Source organism: Macaca thibetana, chromosome 4, assembly GCF_024542745.1.
Source record: "Macaca thibetana thibetana isolate TM-01 chromosome 4, ASM2454274v1, whole genome shotgun sequence".
Classification (NCBI taxonomy): Eukaryota; Metazoa; Chordata; class Mammalia; order Primates; family Cercopithecidae; genus Macaca; species Macaca thibetana.
In genome coordinates this window covers 127,560,636-127,579,467 of record NC_065581.1, presented here as the reverse complement: position 1 = coordinate 127,579,467, position 18,832 = coordinate 127,560,636, and the positions used below count along the sequence as shown (strand labels likewise).

The window sequence follows — 18,832 nt, the reverse complement described above, 5'->3', positions numbered from 1 at the left end:
CACAGCTTCATAGCTCTAGGCCTTATTCTCAGTTGTATAGGAACCCTTCTAGTTTCTGTTTGCTATGCTGTGCCCTTTGAAAGAAAACTGCAACCTTTCCTAAACATGATATGATGCACCCAGGTTTTCCAACATTAGCAATGGAGTAAGAATCTTGATGTCCAGAGGGGCAGATGGATCTTGCACCTCTGACTTGCTCCACTTTTTTTAGGAATTTTATTGTTTTTTTTTTTTCTCACTGTTGCCACCATGATGCCTCAGGCAGCACTGCTTCTTTACATCTGTGTCTACATGGAAAACAGCACCTAGTGCCTTAATGCCTTCCTAGAACAGTGCTTACAGAAGTAATGAAAGCTAGAAATGGCATAAATATAAATAATGTGATTTACAAGGCGCACTTACCATCTGGGACTCCAGGCCTCTTCCCATCTCATCTCGTGTTTTTTTTTCCCCATGAGCCTGACATTATCTCACCTCCCAGATCCCATGTTTCCTACACTTATACCCAAGGGATCACACCCAAGGAAGAAATACATGTTCAACTTTTCTGCACAAGGTCATCAAGGGCGTGGTTAATTTTATGTGTCAGATTGACTGGGGATGTCCAGATAGCTGGTAAACATTATTTTGGGGTGTGTCTGTGAGGGTGTCTTCAGAAGAGATCAGCATTTTAATCAGTAGGCTAAATAAAGAAGATCTATCCTCACCAGTGTAGGCATGCATTATCCAATCTGTTAAGAGCCCAAGTAAAACAAAAAAAGTGGAGGAAGGGAGAATTTGTTCTCTGTTTCCCCTGAGCCATCATCTTCTCCTGCTCTTGGACATTGAAGCTCCTGGTTCTCAGGCCTTCAGACTTGAACTAAATAATACCACTGGCTTTCCTAATTCTCTAGTTTGCAGACAGCAGACTGTGGGACTTCTCAGCTTCTGTAATGTTGTGATCCAATTCTCATAATAAATCCTGATGGTTCTGTTTCTCTGCAGAACCCTAAACCGCTCAGTCGATTCCCAGACTTGAGCCAGTTTAAAGATTCAGAACGCTCAAGTGAAGGGGAGGTTGGGTCCCCTCAAGGAGGAATCTCAGTACACTACCAAAAATGTATAGTATTAGTCTTCCTCCCAGTCTTCCCCAAAGAGACCTATGTTTTTGTTGTTGCTGTTGTTGTTTGTTTTGTCTTTATTTTTTGAGATGGAGTCTCACTCTGTCGCCAGGCTGGAGTGCAGTGGTGTGATCTCGGCTCATGGCAACCTCCACCTCCCGGGTTCAAGCTATTCTCCTGCCTCACCCACCCGAGTAGCTGGGACTACAGGTGTGCGCCACCAGGCCCAGCTAATTGTTGTATTTTTAGTAGAGACAAGGAAGACCTATGGATTTTTACCAGTATAAATATGCATTGGAGAAAAGAAAATAATCAGATATTTTGGGGACTACAGAACACTGGGAGCAAGGTCCTGCCATCATCCACAGATAACTACTCTCCTTTTAAGAGACAGCTTTTGGCCTGCTCCTGGGCCTTGTGCAAACAGAATGCAGAACTACAGCCTCTCTCTATGGTATCCCTAAAAGACAGTGGTGAAGGGAAATCCTCCCAGTGGGCAGAACTTCAGGCAATCCACCTGGTTGTGACTTTGCAGGAGAATAAGAAAGGGCCATATGTGGATTACATACTAATTCATGGGCTGTAACAGATGGTTTGGTTGAAGGATCATGGATTTGGAAGAAACATGATTGGAAAATTGGTGACAAATGAAATTTGGAGATGTATATACATAGATTTCTTTGAATGTGCAAAAAATATAAAAATATTTGTATCCCATATAAACGCTCACCAAAGGGTGACCTCAGCAGGGGAGGATTTTAATTACTAAATAGCTAGGATGACTGTTCTGTGGATATCAGTCGGCCGTATTACCAGCCAACTCATGCTTGCCCAGTGGGCATATGAACAAAGTGGCCCTGATTGCAGGGATGGAGATTATGCATGGGTTCAGCAACATCAGCTTACACTCACCAAGACAAACCAGGCTACGGCCACTGCTGAGAGCCCAATGTACCAGCAACAGAGATTGACACTGATCCCCTGCTATGGCACCATTCCCTGGGGCGATCAGCCAGCTACCTGGTGGCAGATTGACTAGATTAGACAGCTCCTATCATGGAAGGGGCAACGTTTTGATCTTACTTATTCTGGATATGAATTTGCCTTCCTTACATGCAATGCTTCTGCCAAAACTACCATCCATGGACTCACAGAATGCCTTACCCTCTATCATAGTATTCCACACAGCATTGCTTCTCACCAAAAACTCACTTCACAGCTAAAGAAGTGCAGCAATGGGCCCATGCTCATGGAATTCACTAATACTACCATATCCTTCACCATCCTGAAACAGCAGCCTTGACAGAAAGATAAAACGGCTTTTTAAATTCTCAGTTACAGCACCAGCTAGGTGGCAATACATTGCAGGCTAGGGCACAGTTCTCTAGAAGGCTATATACGCTCTTAATCAGCATCCAATATATGGTACTGTTTCTTCCGTAGCCAGGATTCACAGGTCCAGGATTAAAGGGGTGGAAATGGGAGTGGCACTACTTACCATTACCCCCAGTGACATACTAGTAAAATTTTTGCTTCCTGTTCCCATGACTTCATGCTCTGCTGGCCAAGAGGTCTTAGTTCCAGTGGGAGAAATGCTACCACCACCAGTAGACCTAACAATGACTCCATTGAAATGGAAGTTAAGACTGCCACTAGGCCACTTTGGCTCCTTATGTCTGAGTCAACAGGTCAAGAAGGGAGTTATAGTGTTGGCTGCATGACTGATCTGACTACTAAGGGGAAATTGGACTCCTACTCAACAATGGAGGTAAGAAATAGTCTGTTTGAAACACGAGAGATCCCTTAGAGTGTCTCTTAATATTACCACATCCTATGATTAAAGTCAATGGAAAAATACAACGACTTAATCCAGGCAGAACTACTATTAGCTCAGATACTTAAGGTGTGAAGGTTTGGGTCACTCTGCCAGGTAAAAAACCATAACCAGTTGAGATGCTTGCTGAAGGCAAAGGGCATACAGAATAGGTAGTAGAAGAAAGTAGTTATCAATACCAGCTACAATTATGTGACCAGTTATCGAAACAACAACTGTAATTTTTATGAGTTTTTTATCCTTATATTGTTACAAATGCATTTGTGTATCTAAGAACATACACTAAGGAAATATCTAGGTTTTCCTCTCTCTCTCTTACTTCCTTATGATGTAACATAAAGTGTATTGACTTTATATCAGGAATTAAGTATTATTAATATTACATCAGTATTTAAGTTATAGGAAATCAGGAGAGTAAACTTTACTCAAGAGCTTTATCTCTTCTTCTAGGGAAGGGATTTTTGGTTGTATACAGCATAGTTGTATCATGTTAAGTGGAATTATGACTCTGTGTCTTTATTTATAGATTAAGTATGACTTAAAAAGATGTGTGTGGGTGCCAGATTAGTAAGGGGTGGACTTGTGATAGTGAATTTTTCAATTTGACTGGGCTAAGGGATGCTTACATAGCTGATAAAACATTACTTCTCAATTTGTCTGGAGGGTGTTTTCAGATAAGATTAGCGTTTTACATAGTAAACCACATGACGAATATCTGCCCTCACCAATGTGGGCAGGCAACATTCTATTGAGGGCCTGAATAGAACAGAAACACGGAGGAAGAGAGAATCCATTCTTTCTGTATGAGCTGAGACATCCATCCTTTCCTGCCACTAGACACTGGAGTTTCTGATTCTCTGACCTTGGGACTTGAACTGAATTATAGCACTGGCTTTCCTGGTTCTTCAGCTTATAGACAGCGGTTCTTGGTAACGCCTTGTTCTGCATAATCACATGAGCCAATTCCCACAATTAATCTCCTGTTACATACATATATATCTTATTGGTTCTCTTTCTCTTGAGATACCTAATACAAAGGGTTAGTGGTTAAATTGGGCTTTGAAATTCAATAGGCTGGATGTGAACTCTCACTGGCTCCATCACTCACTAGCTGAGTCCCATAGTTTTTTGGACTATAAAATGGGGCTAAAAATTGGCTGGTTGTGAGGATTAGATGAGCTAACACAAGGAGAGCCTTTGGAGTAGGCCTGGCACATTTAAATGCTCCATACATCTTAGCTTCAAACTACACAAGAATAATCATGTCAATGAATCCAATAAACCCCTTGAGTTGCCCATGAGGCAGCATCTAGGTCATTTTCTCAGAGTTTGTTTTGTAGGAAATGTCATGACCTGTAAAACCTTTTGTAGCAAGGTTCTGCTTAAGTCAGAACTTTCCATAAGCATTGAATGGGCATTTATTCTCTGTTAAAATAAACATGCTATGAACCTAAAACTGCTGTAGAAAATAAAGTTTATTTTAAAAAGAAAAATAACACTGATGAATGATGAAAGCGGAAATCTCCTTTCTTTTTCCTAAATTAGATAATTGTCTCAATCTTTGTACCACATCGATGATTGGGTCCCGGCTAATCAATATATCAAGTTTAAAATGAGAAAGTAATATGATGGAATGAAAAATAATTAATCTGGGAGTGAGCCTGGCCTTCTCCCTTTCTCCTGACTCCAAGAAGAAGCACTGATTGCTAGAACCACTTTCCCTCCTGGAGAAGATGGGACGTCTCTGCCTGGGAGAGTGGGTGGATGGAGATGCATGGGAGACTGTGGAATAGGCAGGTTGGGGGGCTGGGAGAGAAGAACCACCTGAGGGTGGAGAGATTTGGTGCACTGAGAAGAGAAGCATGTAGAGCATGTGAGAGGGGCATTTCAGAGGAAAGGGAATTGCTGTAAGAGTAGCTGTGGGTTTGTATTTTGATCCCTTTCACAATTTTATTGTTTTGTTTTATAAAAAACCCACTCAAATAAAGGATTAATGTAACTTTCAAAAATTTATTTTAGTCGTTGGCCTGTAATTCTGCAAATCTGTCAGCATCTCAGAAAAGTACAAGGCCAACTCCAATTTGGCAAAGGATTCAGAAATACCCTTTTGAACTTGAAAATCCAAATGTGAGTCTACAGATCCCCCAGTCCCAAAATATCAGAGTCTATTGTGTTTTAAAATGTGTGTTTCATTCCTTTTGGAATGCCTCCCTCACAGGCCAGAGCGCCCGCCCCATTTCAAGTCCCTTTCCAGCATCTCCCCACAGTTCAGCTTCTGCCCTAGCATGAGCTCCTTTACTAAGACACAAATCTAGTTGCATTATTCACCTACCTTTGCTCCCCAGTGGCTTCCTCTCTCTAGCAGCATCCAGTTCATGCTTCTTAAATGATCCTGGCCCTCTACAGCCCCTCCTCCTAAACAAAACTCTCTACCCCACTGGAGCTGAGAACACTACAGCAGACCCCCAAACAAGCTCACTGCTGTGCACACCCAAGCCTTCACCCAGGCTGCTGCTTCTGCCTGTAACTTGCAGCCCACCCTTCCTGCCTACAGAATTTCTATGAGGACCCCCTTGAAAACCTCCTGGCTGCCTACCTGGCTGTCCCACCTCTGTCCAAAGAGAAGAAAGCTTTTCCTTTATGGCTCTCTCTGCCATGTGTAAATCCTGAATTTTGCTGTAAGCATTAACGTTTCTCCAGCAGGTCTGCAGTTCAAAGAACGTGATCTTGTCCTTCGTTCATGCTAGACACTCAGTGGTGGAGGGTAGGTTAAATGCATGAATGTGCTCATCAGCTCTGGGTTGTTTCATTGTTTTTGTTGGCTTGCTTTTTAAGGAAACCTGCAGCATCTAATGACCATATTCCCATTGTTTTTAACCTAAAGAAGTTCAAAAGTAGCCCAGAGGAACTTATTTTATTTTTCCTGTGGTTTTTTTTTTTCCATTTTTAAAATCTATGTCTCTCATTAGCTGTTAAGTCTTTAGAGACACATGAACACTTTCAGTCTCACAGTTGAAGACCATTTAATGCCATGAAGCCATATACCCACTGGGAGACCCTCTGGATTCATCTGAGCTATTCTGGAAGCCACAAAAATATTTTTCTATTTTCATGGGAACCTATGGGTGCCTTGTACATGGTAGACATTGATTCATATTGAACTGAACCAACATCTTGAAGGCAATATAATGTGGCAGAGAAAGGAAAGCACCTACCCGGGAAGAAACCCTAAACCTAGCGGAATGTAATGATCTACCCTATCCACTGCTGTTCTTGGGCTGCTGAGCACAGCTGGAGGAAAACCTCCTAGTGAATTGGTTGTTCCTCCTATAATCTCTTGGGCTCAGGCATCATCAGGCCCTTCCCACTCCCGAATTTCTCTAAAGAGCTGTTTTTCGATTTTCCACTTTCTTCAAATCACCCATCCTTTACTTTCCTAAGAGAAAACAAAAGCCATTTGATGATAATTCTAGTAAATCTGCCACTAAAACTTTGAATATTTTTAAAGAATGCTTTCCATTACAAATATTAGAAAACCTAACTCAGCTAACTGAATTAGTAAGCTGATTTTATCAGCTTACATCTCAACAAGTGTTGTAGCAGGGCCCGTGAGTTTGGTTTTTCAGCAGCTCAATGATATTGTCAAGGGCCCAGGGTTTTTTTCCATCTCTCTTCTGTACCATGTCAGTTTGTTGAGAGGCTAGTTCCAGGCACTGCATCCACATGCAGCAACCTTTAGTGGAAGAAAAATTGTTCCCAGAAACATTTGCAAGCCCCATAGCAAATTTCCCTTCATATCTACTTGACCAGAACTAGATCATATGCCCACCCTTAAATCAATCCCTGGCAAGAGGAATATTTCCATGTTTAGCTTTTTCTAGATTAAACCAGGCATCACATTCTCTTTCTTAAGGGGCTGAAAACTGAAAATTGGAGAATGGACTTACCCCCAAATCCATCCCTTCTTTTCACTCACTGCTCTTTCCCTGCACATAGTACAGAGCTTGATTAATATGTATTGAGTTGATAAGTGAAGCTTGGCTCCTTGTCTTGGCCCTGCCACAGCCATGTTAAAATACTGAATGAACTTCTTGGACCTCTGTTTCCTCTTCTGCAAAAGGAGGGATTTAATATAGCTTAAGGCCAACTATCACTGGCTCCGTCTCCATGACTTCCTATTGAAAGCAAAAGGTTCCCATACCTTATGAGTACCTAGCCTGCCCAGAGAGTGGCTGTGACTCCTTGTGGAAATTGTCAGCAATGACAGCTACTGATGACAAAAGGTGTAGTAGCCACCTTTGTCAAAGCCCAGCCATGGTTCAGCAGGCAGAAGTCCGCATGCCTTCAAACCAGCTCTAGTTTCAGCTCAAGGCAGCAAACAAGGCAGTTTCTTCCTAGGAATGCTGCCTGGCCCTGTCCATTCTGCCCAGGGAAACTTTGCAGGCCTCGCCTCTTCTCAGGGTGAGGCAGTTGAGAGTTTATCACCATAAGCCATTGTTTTCACAGCGCTGAGAGCTCTGGACTTTCCCAGGAATTCCACTGGAATGTAAACAGTCTTCAGATCCCAGGCAGAAACCAGCGGATATCCTGAGCTGTCCAAAGTCCCATGTTGGATCCCAAAGATTTGATTTCTTTTCTTTTTTTTAATCTTAAAATGTATTTTTGCTCATTAGTTAGATTTCTTTTTCTAGCTCTAAATATTTAACACACCTGATATCAGTTAATATTAATCATCTGAAATGAAAGAATAAATCAACGGAATAATAATTCTGTAATGAAGGTGTCATGCAAACAACTCTCCATGTTTCTGAACTCTATAAACTGTTAGAAACACAAGCTCAACAAATGTCCACCTTTTCGTTGTCTCAGCTGGGCATGCAATCCCACCCAGTACTTTGGGAGGCTGAGGCAGGTGGATCACCTGAGGTCGGGAGTTTGAGACCAGCCTGACCAACATGGAAAAACCTGGTCTCTACTAAAAATACAAAATTAGCTGGGCATGGTGGCACATGCCTGTAATCTCAGCTACTCGGGAGGCTGAGGCAGGAGAATCACTTGAACCTGGGAGGCAGAGGTTGCAGTGAGCTGAGATCGCGCCATTGTACTCCAGCCTGGGCAACAAGAGCGAAACTGTCAAAAAAAAAAAAAAAAAAAAAAAAAGAATTAAAATTCTGAATTGTTGTTGTTGTTGTTGTTTAATGAAATACAAATCCCTCTCCTTCCTATACCAAAGTGCTCTGCCACCCTGCCATCCAGCACGGCCCTCAAGCAGAGGACTTGGTAGTCCACAGGAATCCTGGGACTAAAAACTTGATGTTATTCAACTTGTGTGTTGATGATGACTGTAGGGCTAATGTTTTTCTGCCTCTGTCTCTTAGATTCTCTGGACCATTTCATGGCTCAGGAACCACACCCCCCTTCCCCACTTCCTGAACGTATGGGATGGCCACGTATACTGAAGCTTAGTCTTATGGAAAGAGCACTTCAGAGGCAGGAGGATCTGGATTTGAATCCTGGCTTGATCCTGGGCTGAACAGGACCAGTTCTGCTTTCTGCCCTGGGGCAAGTTACCCAACATAGCTGAGCATCTGTTTCCTTCGCTATAAAATGAAGACAATGATACCATGTGGGACTGTTAAGAAGATAAAAGGAGAAAGCACTTGAAAAGCTTCTGAACATGACCTCTCACAAAGCAGTTCAATAACTGTTAGCTCCCTTCTCTCCTCTTTGCAGCTGCTGTTTCCTGGGATTGCAAACGTTTCTAGTTGAGCTCATGTGAGACCATCTGAAACATTCCAAGAAGTAGTCCAGATGTAAAGACAGCTTTATCCTTGACTAGGTGCAGCCTTACTAGAATGGTCCATCTTGGTAGAGAATCATCTAGACCCTTAGACAACTATGACACCAGGAACTGGATGAAACAAAGGTTCAGCTACAGGATGAGGATATATAGATAAATGTTGATGACATATTTGTTTCCTTTTTTGGTTTCCTTTTCCCTTGAAAATGCTTTCGGATCTCTGAGACATCCCATTGTCATCTTCCTCTTTTAAAACCCTTCATGTGCGCTTTTCTATGAAGGGCTGGTTGGCAGCTGCTGAGGCCCCAGGCTGGAAGGAACTCACCGGCTCATGGCTCACCAACCCCTAACTACAGCTAGGCGGGCAAAGAGGGAGGCTGCAATTTCATTCATTTCTGTATACTGATGTTTTGAAATCTTCAGAAGCCCCTGTTAAAACGGAAATGTGGAATCTGAGTAGTGTGGTCAAACTGGTATACCAGGACATTTTGGTGGCGACTCAAGTCTGACGAAGCTTTTCTAGTAATTTATGCCTTCCATTTCCTAGGAACAAGAGTGAGTGAGGGCTAAGGACACAAAACAGCAGCAGTTTCAGCTCCACTCCTATAATATTCTAAAAGCCTGTCCTTAGATCTTGGTATTCTTCTCTCAGGCAGAGGGCTTAATAATATTAGAGAAGTAATATCCTGATATTTTTGCATTTTAAGGTAAGCCACAGCCAGAAAGAACAATAGGAGGCCCAGAAGCCCACCTCCAACCACTCCAACCAGATACACCAAGGACTCTGGCTCAGATCAGATACAGCCACCTTGGTGATCCAGAGAAGCCTCCTATTGGGTGCGGTGGCTCAAGTCTGTAATCCCACCACTTTGAGAAGCCAAGGTGGGAGGATTGCTTAAAACTGGGAGTTCAAGACCAGCCTGGGCAACATAGTGAGACCTCATCTCTACAAAAGAAGAAAAGAGAGGGAGAGTGAGAGAGTCCTCCTATCAGGAATCATGCTCAAGTTCTGATTCAATTTCAATGAGAGATAACGGAGTAAACAGCAGGAAGGAGGGAGATTCCAGAAAACCCCAAGACTACGTTGTTGGGCTGTCATTGTTCATGGGAATTACTCATCCGTGGGTCTCCATCTGGTTTCACCCACAGGCCTGTGCACCATGTCTTGCTCTCTAGGAACCAGAACATCTCTATGGTTCTTTGGATGCAAGTACTCTATGTCAGTGGCTCTCAGATTTTTGTTTATTTTTAAAAAGGGATGGTGGTGGTGAATTGCCTTAGGATTACTAAAATAAAAGCATTAAGAAACTCCCCAAAACTCCAACTACATCTGGAGTCATTCTTTCCTAATAGGGACAATATTTTATTACCAAAAATGGTAGAAGGGTTAGAAGGGCCTAAGACTCAGGATAAAGGATAGTTCATTGCATTTAACTAATTTACATTCAGAAAAAAATTTTCCAAATTGATCTTATTTTTCTTATTTTGCCGTGGGTTGATAAAACTTTATCATAAATTAGAACAGAGAATTAGGAGGTCTGAGTTTAAATCCAGGCCCTGATGCTATTTACATCCCCTGGGCAAAGCAATTATTCTCTCTGACTTTTATTTTGTTATTTCCTAAAGGAAAGAATTGTATTAGTTGATTTCTTAAGCAGCTCTCACTTTCTTTGAGCTCCTCTTTCTCTGATTGTAATGTGGAAAACTGGGCTCTGTTTCATACATAAGCACACACTTCATCTAATATTTAAAACAAATATTGTTTCCCTGATTTCTCCATTTGCAGCCCAGATAACAACTCTCCTCCTAGGATTAGTGAAGGCTTGTAATACCATACAAAACCCAGTAATTTTCCCACTAATCGGGGAGTTTCCCAGAATTATCTGCCAAAGATTATTTTGGCACCTTTTTTACTTTTCTGTCATCAGTATTATCATCAACAAAAAATATTTCTTAAGTTAACAAGGAAAATAGTGAATACAGAGAATAAAGACATAATCATAGAATGGATAAAAGTTCAGCCAGTCTGTTAGAGAGCAGTACTTTTCTCATATCTTAACCACATCAAGGACCTGGGGCAGGGATGATGGTGATTGAAGCAGCAGCTTTGAGGGTCACATACTGAAGTTGTTAGTGGACACAGAAGCCAGCACCCCCTTCTCATCAATCCAAAACCATCATAGAAAAAAAACAAGATTACCTAAGAAGTTGGACTAAGGGGAGGGCAGGAGAAGTGAGACTTTTTGGGGCCAGAAGTCAAGGACATTTCACAAAATAGAGCCATATCTTAGACCAATGCTGCAACTGGCTCCCAGAGACATTTAGTCATGTCTGGAAACATGTTTGATTGTCACATCTGTGAAGGAGTGCTATTGACATCTAGAGAGTAGAAGCCAGAGGTGCTGCTAAACATCCCAGAGAACACAATCACCCTATATACACAGGGCAGCCCCCACAATGAAGAATTATCCAGCCCAAAATGTCAGTGGTGTTTAAGTTGAAAAATCCTGCATTGGAGTAAACTTGAGAGTGATCATGAGACTAAGAGCAAGAGAACATTTGACATCGGTGTGATAAACAAGGAAAGGGATATCTTCAAGGCAGAGAAGAGGAGAGTGAGGAGGTACATTCCTTACTAAAATCTGGACACCTCCCATCCTTTACTGAGTCTCTAGAATCAGTCCTAAGAAGTACAGAAGATCTAGCATCCAGGCAGGGCCTGTTGTCCTGAGAGCAGAAGAAGGGAGTGGGGATGAGAAGCAGAGGGAGCTACTGCCCTCCCTCATCAGTGCATTTACCATGGAAACTGCTGGTGTGAAGATGGCTGAGACCACGCTGAATGAGAAGGAATGAGAGCAAGTGACGTGAGGGCCAAGTCATCAGACCCAGAGCAAAACAAGGTGAGCAAAGTGGATCTGCTCCCTCAAGGGGTGCAAACCTAACTCCTGCACATTCCCCAGCTCAGAGCAGCTGCCCTGTTAGAACAGTGCCACACCACTGCCGGGGCTTAGCACACAAACATTCCTGACCTTAAGTGCTCTGAGTTACTAAATAATCCCAGGGTAATTAGGTAGTCCCAAGGGAATCCCACAGTTTAAAATTATGGGCTCCTGAAGGAACTGTTTGGTCCCTAAAGTTTTACTAAGATTCATTATTTCCTTAATCAATATTTCTTGAATACCTATCACTTGCCAGGCCTATCCAGCAGGTGAGAAAAAAATTGGAAGCAGAAACAGACACAGTCCTTTCATGTCTGGCACTTAGAGTCTTTCAGGAGTGAGCAAATCACCACACAAGTATTCTAGCTGAAATGCATGCTCTGAAGGCATACTTACTAGGAGGGATTATCATAGGGCGTCTGTTAGCCATGGGGGAACGGGGCAGCCTTTCTGTGAAAATGGGGCCAGGAAGGCCTTTTAACTAAGGGGGATTTACTGGCAATGACTGTGAATTTACACTCTTGATTGTGTATCCAAGTGAGGTTGTAGGTTCAGGTGCAGTGACCCTCTGACAAGACTGAGAGAAGTTGCTAAGTCCCCCCAAAACAACCCCATATTCTGTCTTTTCAATCTCAGTGGAGGCCAACTAAGTTTTCCAGTACTCAGGCCAACAGTCTTTGGTCATCCTTGACTCTGCTGTTTCTCACATCTTACAATGAATGAATCTCTACTTAAATTTTGCTGGTTCTATGTTAAGATTATATGCAGAATCTGGCCATTTCTCATCAACTCCACTATGCCCTCAGTGCAAGCCACCAGCACCCCTCCTCTGGCTGTCTTCAGCAGTCTCCTAACTGATCTCCTGGCTCCTGTCCTTTCTCCACAGTCTATTCTGAAAATAGCAGCTGGCATAATTCTTGCTCCCTACAGTCTATTCTGAAAATAGCAGCTAGCATAATTCTTTTAAAATGAATGTCAGATCACACTGCTTGTTTGTTCAAAACCTTCCAGTGATTCCCCATTGCACCCAAGAGTAAAAGCCAAAGTCCTCGCTGAAACCCATAAGGAAATTCACAATCCACCTTCCCTGAATTATGTTCTAGGCCCCACTTACCTCCTTGCCTCCAGCACACTGGACTCCTCTATTATTCCAGACACACTCCTTCTTCAGGCCCATTGCATGGGCTGCTTGCTCCCCTCGCCTGGAGTGCTCCTCCTCCCCATGGCCACATGGCTCCCTCCTTCATGAAATGCAAGTCTCTACTCAGATGCCAACTTCACCATGAAGTGCACGCTGACTATCTAAGTCAAAATTACAATCTACCCCTCTGCACACATTCCCCACTGCCACTCCCTGCAGTCTGTTTTTTCCATAACACTTATTACTATTTGCCATCCTCTCTATATAACAGACTTAATTCATTTATTCATTGTTTATCTCCCCCCTATTAGAATTGTATGCTCTTAGGGGCAGAGATTTTAGCCTGCTTTGTTCACTGACATATTTGAGCATCCAGTAGAATGCTTGGCATATACATATACACAGCATAGATAGATAGATAGATAGATAGATAGATAGATAGATAGATAAATAGATAGATAGATAGATAGACACATAGATAGATAGATGACAGATGGATAGATAATAGATAGATAGATGATAGATAGATAGATATAAAAAAACATGGCTATTCATTCCATTGCTACATAGATTTTGGTATTAATATTTCAAATAAATCTTACAATTGTACAATAGTGAACACAATTAGATTGCATTGCACTCGTTCATAAAAATAATCATTTTTTTCAGTATAAGCTTTTTTTTTTCTTTTTTTTGAACCAAAGTCTTGCTCTATTGTCCAGTCTGGAGTGCAGTAGTGTGATCACAGCTCACTGCAGCCTTGACCTCCTAGGCTATAGCCATCCTCCTGCTTCAACCTCCTGAGTAGCTGGGACTAAAAGTGTGCACCACCACACCCAGCCAAGTTTTTGATTTTTGTAGAGGGGAGGTTTTACTTTTTGCCCATGTCTCAAACTCCTGGGCTCAAGTGATTCTCCCACCTTGGCCTCCCAAAGTGTTGGGATTACAGGCTTGAACCACTTTGACCAGCCTAGACATTTTAAATATAGAATTTCATTAATTTGATTGAAGCATGTCTTCATTTTTATTCATTTTTATTTTTATTTTTTCACGGCAAAGATACCATAGTATTTTATTAACGTTACAAAAGTCAACCAATGATCTTTTCATTGAAATATCCACGCTGAGTGATGATTCCACATATGAGGCAAAGAGAGATGTCTTTGGAGAAGGCACTTAAGGTAGAACATTAGCAAATCTTACCGGTTGGCTAAAACAAAAATAAGCTCATTCAACCTGGCTGGAGGCCTCTTAGGGCTGTTCCTTCTCACTGTGGCCAAACTAAAAACCAGTGACATTAAGAAAGCACCACATTTCCCAAGTCTGGGGGTGCCCCAGTGGGATGGTGCTGCTCTCAAAAGCCCTGTGTTCCTAAACACATCCATCCTCACAAGATCAGTTTCCCCAAGTGCTGGTTCCAAAAACAAGCTCAGGGCTGGCAGAAATTGTTTGGGAAGCTTCTTGAAGGCCCTCCCTTTATTTCTCAGTCTGACTTTCAGCTTGTCCCAGCTACTGTAATCAGCTTCAGCTTCCCAAGGTCACTAGCAACTTCTACTTTTGCTAAAATCCTTGGTTTTCCATGGCATTGGTTGTGACCATCTGTTAGACTAGTGGCCCCCCAATTAACTGCACCTCCACTTCACACCCTTTTCTTGAGTCTGAGCTGGGCTTGTGACTTGTTTAGTAAGTACAGGACATAATCCAGCTCTCTTCTGGTTAGAAAAAAAATCATCATCATCATCATCATCAATAGAGGGCAGTAGAAGGGATGCTGTGACAATTCTGGACTTAAGTCTTCAGAAGGCCCGGCCACTTCTGCTTGAGAGCTCTTGGCATGTGAGAGGTCTAGCTACCCTGCCAGCCAGGCCACTGAAAGAGACTACACAGAGAAGGAGAGACTCAGGACTTCAGGCAGAGAGAGAAGCCCAGCCACCCCAGTCTCTCTGCCGACCTGCTGACCACATAAGTGGCCACCTGCAGGCTGGCAGAAGAACAGCCCAGCTGAGCCCAGCTCAGGTCGAAGAACAGTTGGGGGTGGGGTTGTTTTAAGCCACTAAAGTTTTGGGGTAAGCTTGTCAGGAACATTTGACAACCCAAATCACTGGTCATTCATAGATGACTTTTTCCTAAGTACAAGACAATTACTCAAATACAAAGAAAATATGGCAAGTGTTTTCCTACCACAACCTTCTCAGTCAACAGCTGAACTGTAATTTGTCATCGGCTGAAAAAATAAAAAAACCCATACCTTTTATCTTAATTCATAAATATCCATGATTTTTTTTTCTACGACTCTTTAATGCCAATGCAAAGGTAAACCAGTCAGCTTCTGACAGTCTGAAGCACTGGCTTAATTCTCATTTAGCCAAAAATAGAAGCCGTCAAAATGAATTATCCATGACTGGATACATGATGGTAAATGAGATTGTTCTCACTCTTCTAGGATGTTGTTACTTAATTTTCCCAAACCATTTCTTCTTATCATCTCCCACGATGAGAAAAAAAAAATTAAACTGGTTAGGGTTATAAAAAGAAAAAAAAAGCCTATAACTAGAATTTGAACTCCCATAATCTGCAAGATATAGCGCACCATTTAACTACTTCCTCAATTTAAAGCAAAATTCTATAAAATGTAACGTTGTCTGCATTGTAGAGATGATTTCTTCTTTTCTGAGGAAATGAGTAATTGGGAAGCAGGTATTTGTTGAGTTAAAATACAGTGGTATTTAAATGGTTTCAAATTTTGCTTATCAAAAGGTAGTCAACCAAAATTCAAGCCTTCCAAATTCAAATTCTGTCTTCATATAAACTTTCTTGTGTCTGTTCTTGATCTTTTTAGGGAGAGGGTGAAAGTCCACATCTATTTCTGTGCTGAAGTTTTGGCAGGTTTTCTCATGTGAAAATTTTCTGTTGCATCAGGCCCATGTTTTCATAGACTCCAACATTGTCTTCTCTCATTTCTGCACAGGGTGGCGCTGGAGTGCAAGGCGGGAGGGGGCTCTGAGCTCCACTTGTCTGTGGTCCACTAGAGAATACTTAATATTTGTATATTCGTGCCCTTTCCTCTTGCTTTTCTGCTCTTCTTCAATCCTGTGCTGTCGTGTTTCAATATAATGCTGCACTGCCATATAGATAAATGGGTACTGTGCTTCTGTCTGGGCCATCCCTGGCCTCTGAGACTGTACCATGTGGATGGTTTTGGGAACGTCAATGTTGCTAGTCAACACCTTTCTCTCTGGTGATTTCAATAAGACTATTAATCACAGTGAACGTCCCTGTATGGCCAGTTCCAGCACTGCAGTGGACCACAACCGGCCCTGCATCCATGATGCTCTCCTGCTTATGGTGCACCTCCTCCAGGAAGTCCAGCATGCCCCCGGGGTCGCTGAGCACTCTGTGGTCCGGCCAAGTCCAAAACCAGTATTGCCACACCATTCTCTCCATATTCCCCTGGAGTAGAGCTTGTCCAACCTTCGAAAATTTAAGTTCTCTTAGCATATAGTCATGAGCGGTGCTTTCTTTGACGTTTCTAACACGCATGACCCCATATTCTTGTAGAGTATACTCATCAGACAGGTATTTGGCACATTTACTCTTTCTTCTCTCCATTTCTTTCATTGTCATGACAATCACTTGGGAGTTTGCTTGGAAATCCAGCAAAAGTTGTTCACCGTGTTTTGCAGGCAACCTTGTGTGGCAATGCAACTCTTTCTGGGCTTTGAATTTTTGCACTTGGTTTCAAATTCAGGCACGATGATATTTGCATTGATGTAACCTGAAATAGGCTCACTGGGATCACCATCACGTAGAACAACCCTGGCATGATCAAAGGGCAGGATGTTTTTATACCAATTTAATTTTTGTTTTCTTGCCTTTGACCCTCTTTTCGGCTGTAGAGAAGTTTGCACTCCTGTTGTTGTAGGGTCTCAAATTCTTCCCAAAAGCCTTGTTGGACTTTATCTGTGGTCTCAGCTAATGTGCTTAGTTCTCAAACTCTGCTTTCTGTTTCAGCAACATTTATACAAGTCATGTTAAGGGGCTGCTTGAGTCATAGGACTGTACCCAGTGTTTCCAGCATAGGATTCTTCTTGTAACGTTTCACAAGATCCGTCAAAGAATCAAACCGTTCTCCTCCACCAATGTCGTATTTCAGTTCCTGACAGCGAATCGTGACGTGGGTCACTTTAGACTTGCCGTTGTCGCTTTCCCTTTTGTCATCACCGGTGCGCACAGAGAGAACAAAATCTCCAGGGTGGCTCTGGCTCTCTCGTATAAGAAAGCTACCATGTTTTCCTTTTTCAGTTAATAATTTCTCTGCTTCTTTCCTAAACAGGTGTCCGGGAAACCATCTTTCAGAGGTAGGATCTGTATAGTTCAGAGGATATTTAAGCTCAATAATATCTCCATTCTTCTCTTTTAATTGCCTGTGATGTTCCATGTAATACTGGACCAACTCAGCCAAAGTTGCAAACTTCTTCCCTCTGTACGGGTCCTAGTAATCACAGTGTTCTGAATCTTGATGTGGGTGACAGCTCCATTTCTTCTAACGGAACATGTGAAGTCTCCAGGGTTACTTTTACTAGGACTTGCCAAAATACTGCCATCAACTCCTCTTGTTAACAATAGGTTTTTCTGCCTCCACACCACTGATATTTGGGTGAAACCATTGTCTCCAAGCCTCAGTTTCCTCCATTCTTTTCTTTCTATAAGATAAAGATAGTAGACTGGGTGCAGTGGCGCATGCCCGTAATCCCAACACTTTGGGAGCCTGCAGCAGGAGGATCGCTTGAATTCAGGAGTTAGAGGCCAGCCTGGGCAAAAAAGCGAGACTTCATTTCTACAAAAAATACAAAAAACTAACCAGGAGTGGAGGCTGCGGTGGGAGGATCACTTGAGCCCCCGAAGTCAAGGCTGCAATGAGTCATGATCATGCCACTGCACTCCAGCCTCCTTTATTTTTATTTTTAATGAACAGGGATCTTTTTAAAATGGAAGTGGTTGGTCTTTGATGTCTGACTTCCTTTACTAATAAATAAACCCAGAGAACTATTTGCAATGGTGTAGCATTTAGAATCAACAGGCTTCAAAACAGAGAGGGTCTATTCCGTTTTGTTTTGAAGCCACCCTTTGCACAAAACATATGGTAATCTCAGGCAGCCCATGAAGCAATCGGCAAGATCTGAAGGATGAGAACAGTGTTCTTTGAAATCCCTCTGACAAGCAGACAGTCCCTCCTTCCCTCAAACCATCCTCAAAGGGAAGTGTGTTGGCTTGGGCAGTAATGAGACGGTGTGGGAATTCCCCTGTCCCCTTGGTTCACTTTACAGACAAACTTCATTAGGGTTAAAGATGGATCATTCCCATCCACAGATTCCTTCACTTGAAATCAAGACTTCTTGGGAAATACGAATTTGGAGAATAGGTGAAAGTGAACTATAGTTCCCCCAGAATAAATTTTTTAAAAATCAGGTGGTATTAAAAATTGCTGTTTTATGACATTACCAATAGATGGCAGCACGGGATTCATCTTCGCCCATAAGCAGCTTCACCCCTGCTTTTCCTGGCGAACATTCACTGACAAACTCGGCCTCAGTCCCTTTGACGCTCTTGGTGTCATCAGAGAACAATTTGAGGTGTGCAAGAAAATCTTTGGGTTACCCCCCGACACACACTTCTCTAGGTAACCTCAAACCGCAATCACCAATCCACTGTGGTACTGTGACCTGGAAAAACAGCAAGGAAACTAAAAACAAAACAAAACAAAACAAAAACCCATCCTGTGAGCTCTGCAAGGGAGAACAAGATCATGGCACACAGGCAATTAGCAAACTAAGTTGAAGATGAGTTCTGTTCAGAAGAGTCAAAAACCAAAGAAAGCAATTTTTGTGAATTGCATTTTTAAGATCACTGCTTCCAAATACCGGAGTGTCAACATAAAGACTCCTAAGCGATGTATTCTGACTTGACCCCTGCAGTTCCTTCAAGTTCCAAAAACCTCTGATCTGTGAATAGAAGAGT

At 42.4% G+C, this 18,832-nt stretch overlaps 1 pseudogene; it reads right to left on the bottom strand.

Moving 5' to 3' along the window:
- Positions 1 to 15,542: 15,542 nt before the first annotated feature.
- LOC126953451 (tyrosine-protein phosphatase non-receptor type 11-like) lies at positions 15,543 to 17,507 on the bottom strand (annotated as a pseudogene).
- Between the last annotated feature and the right edge of the window lie 1,325 nt (positions 17,508 to 18,832).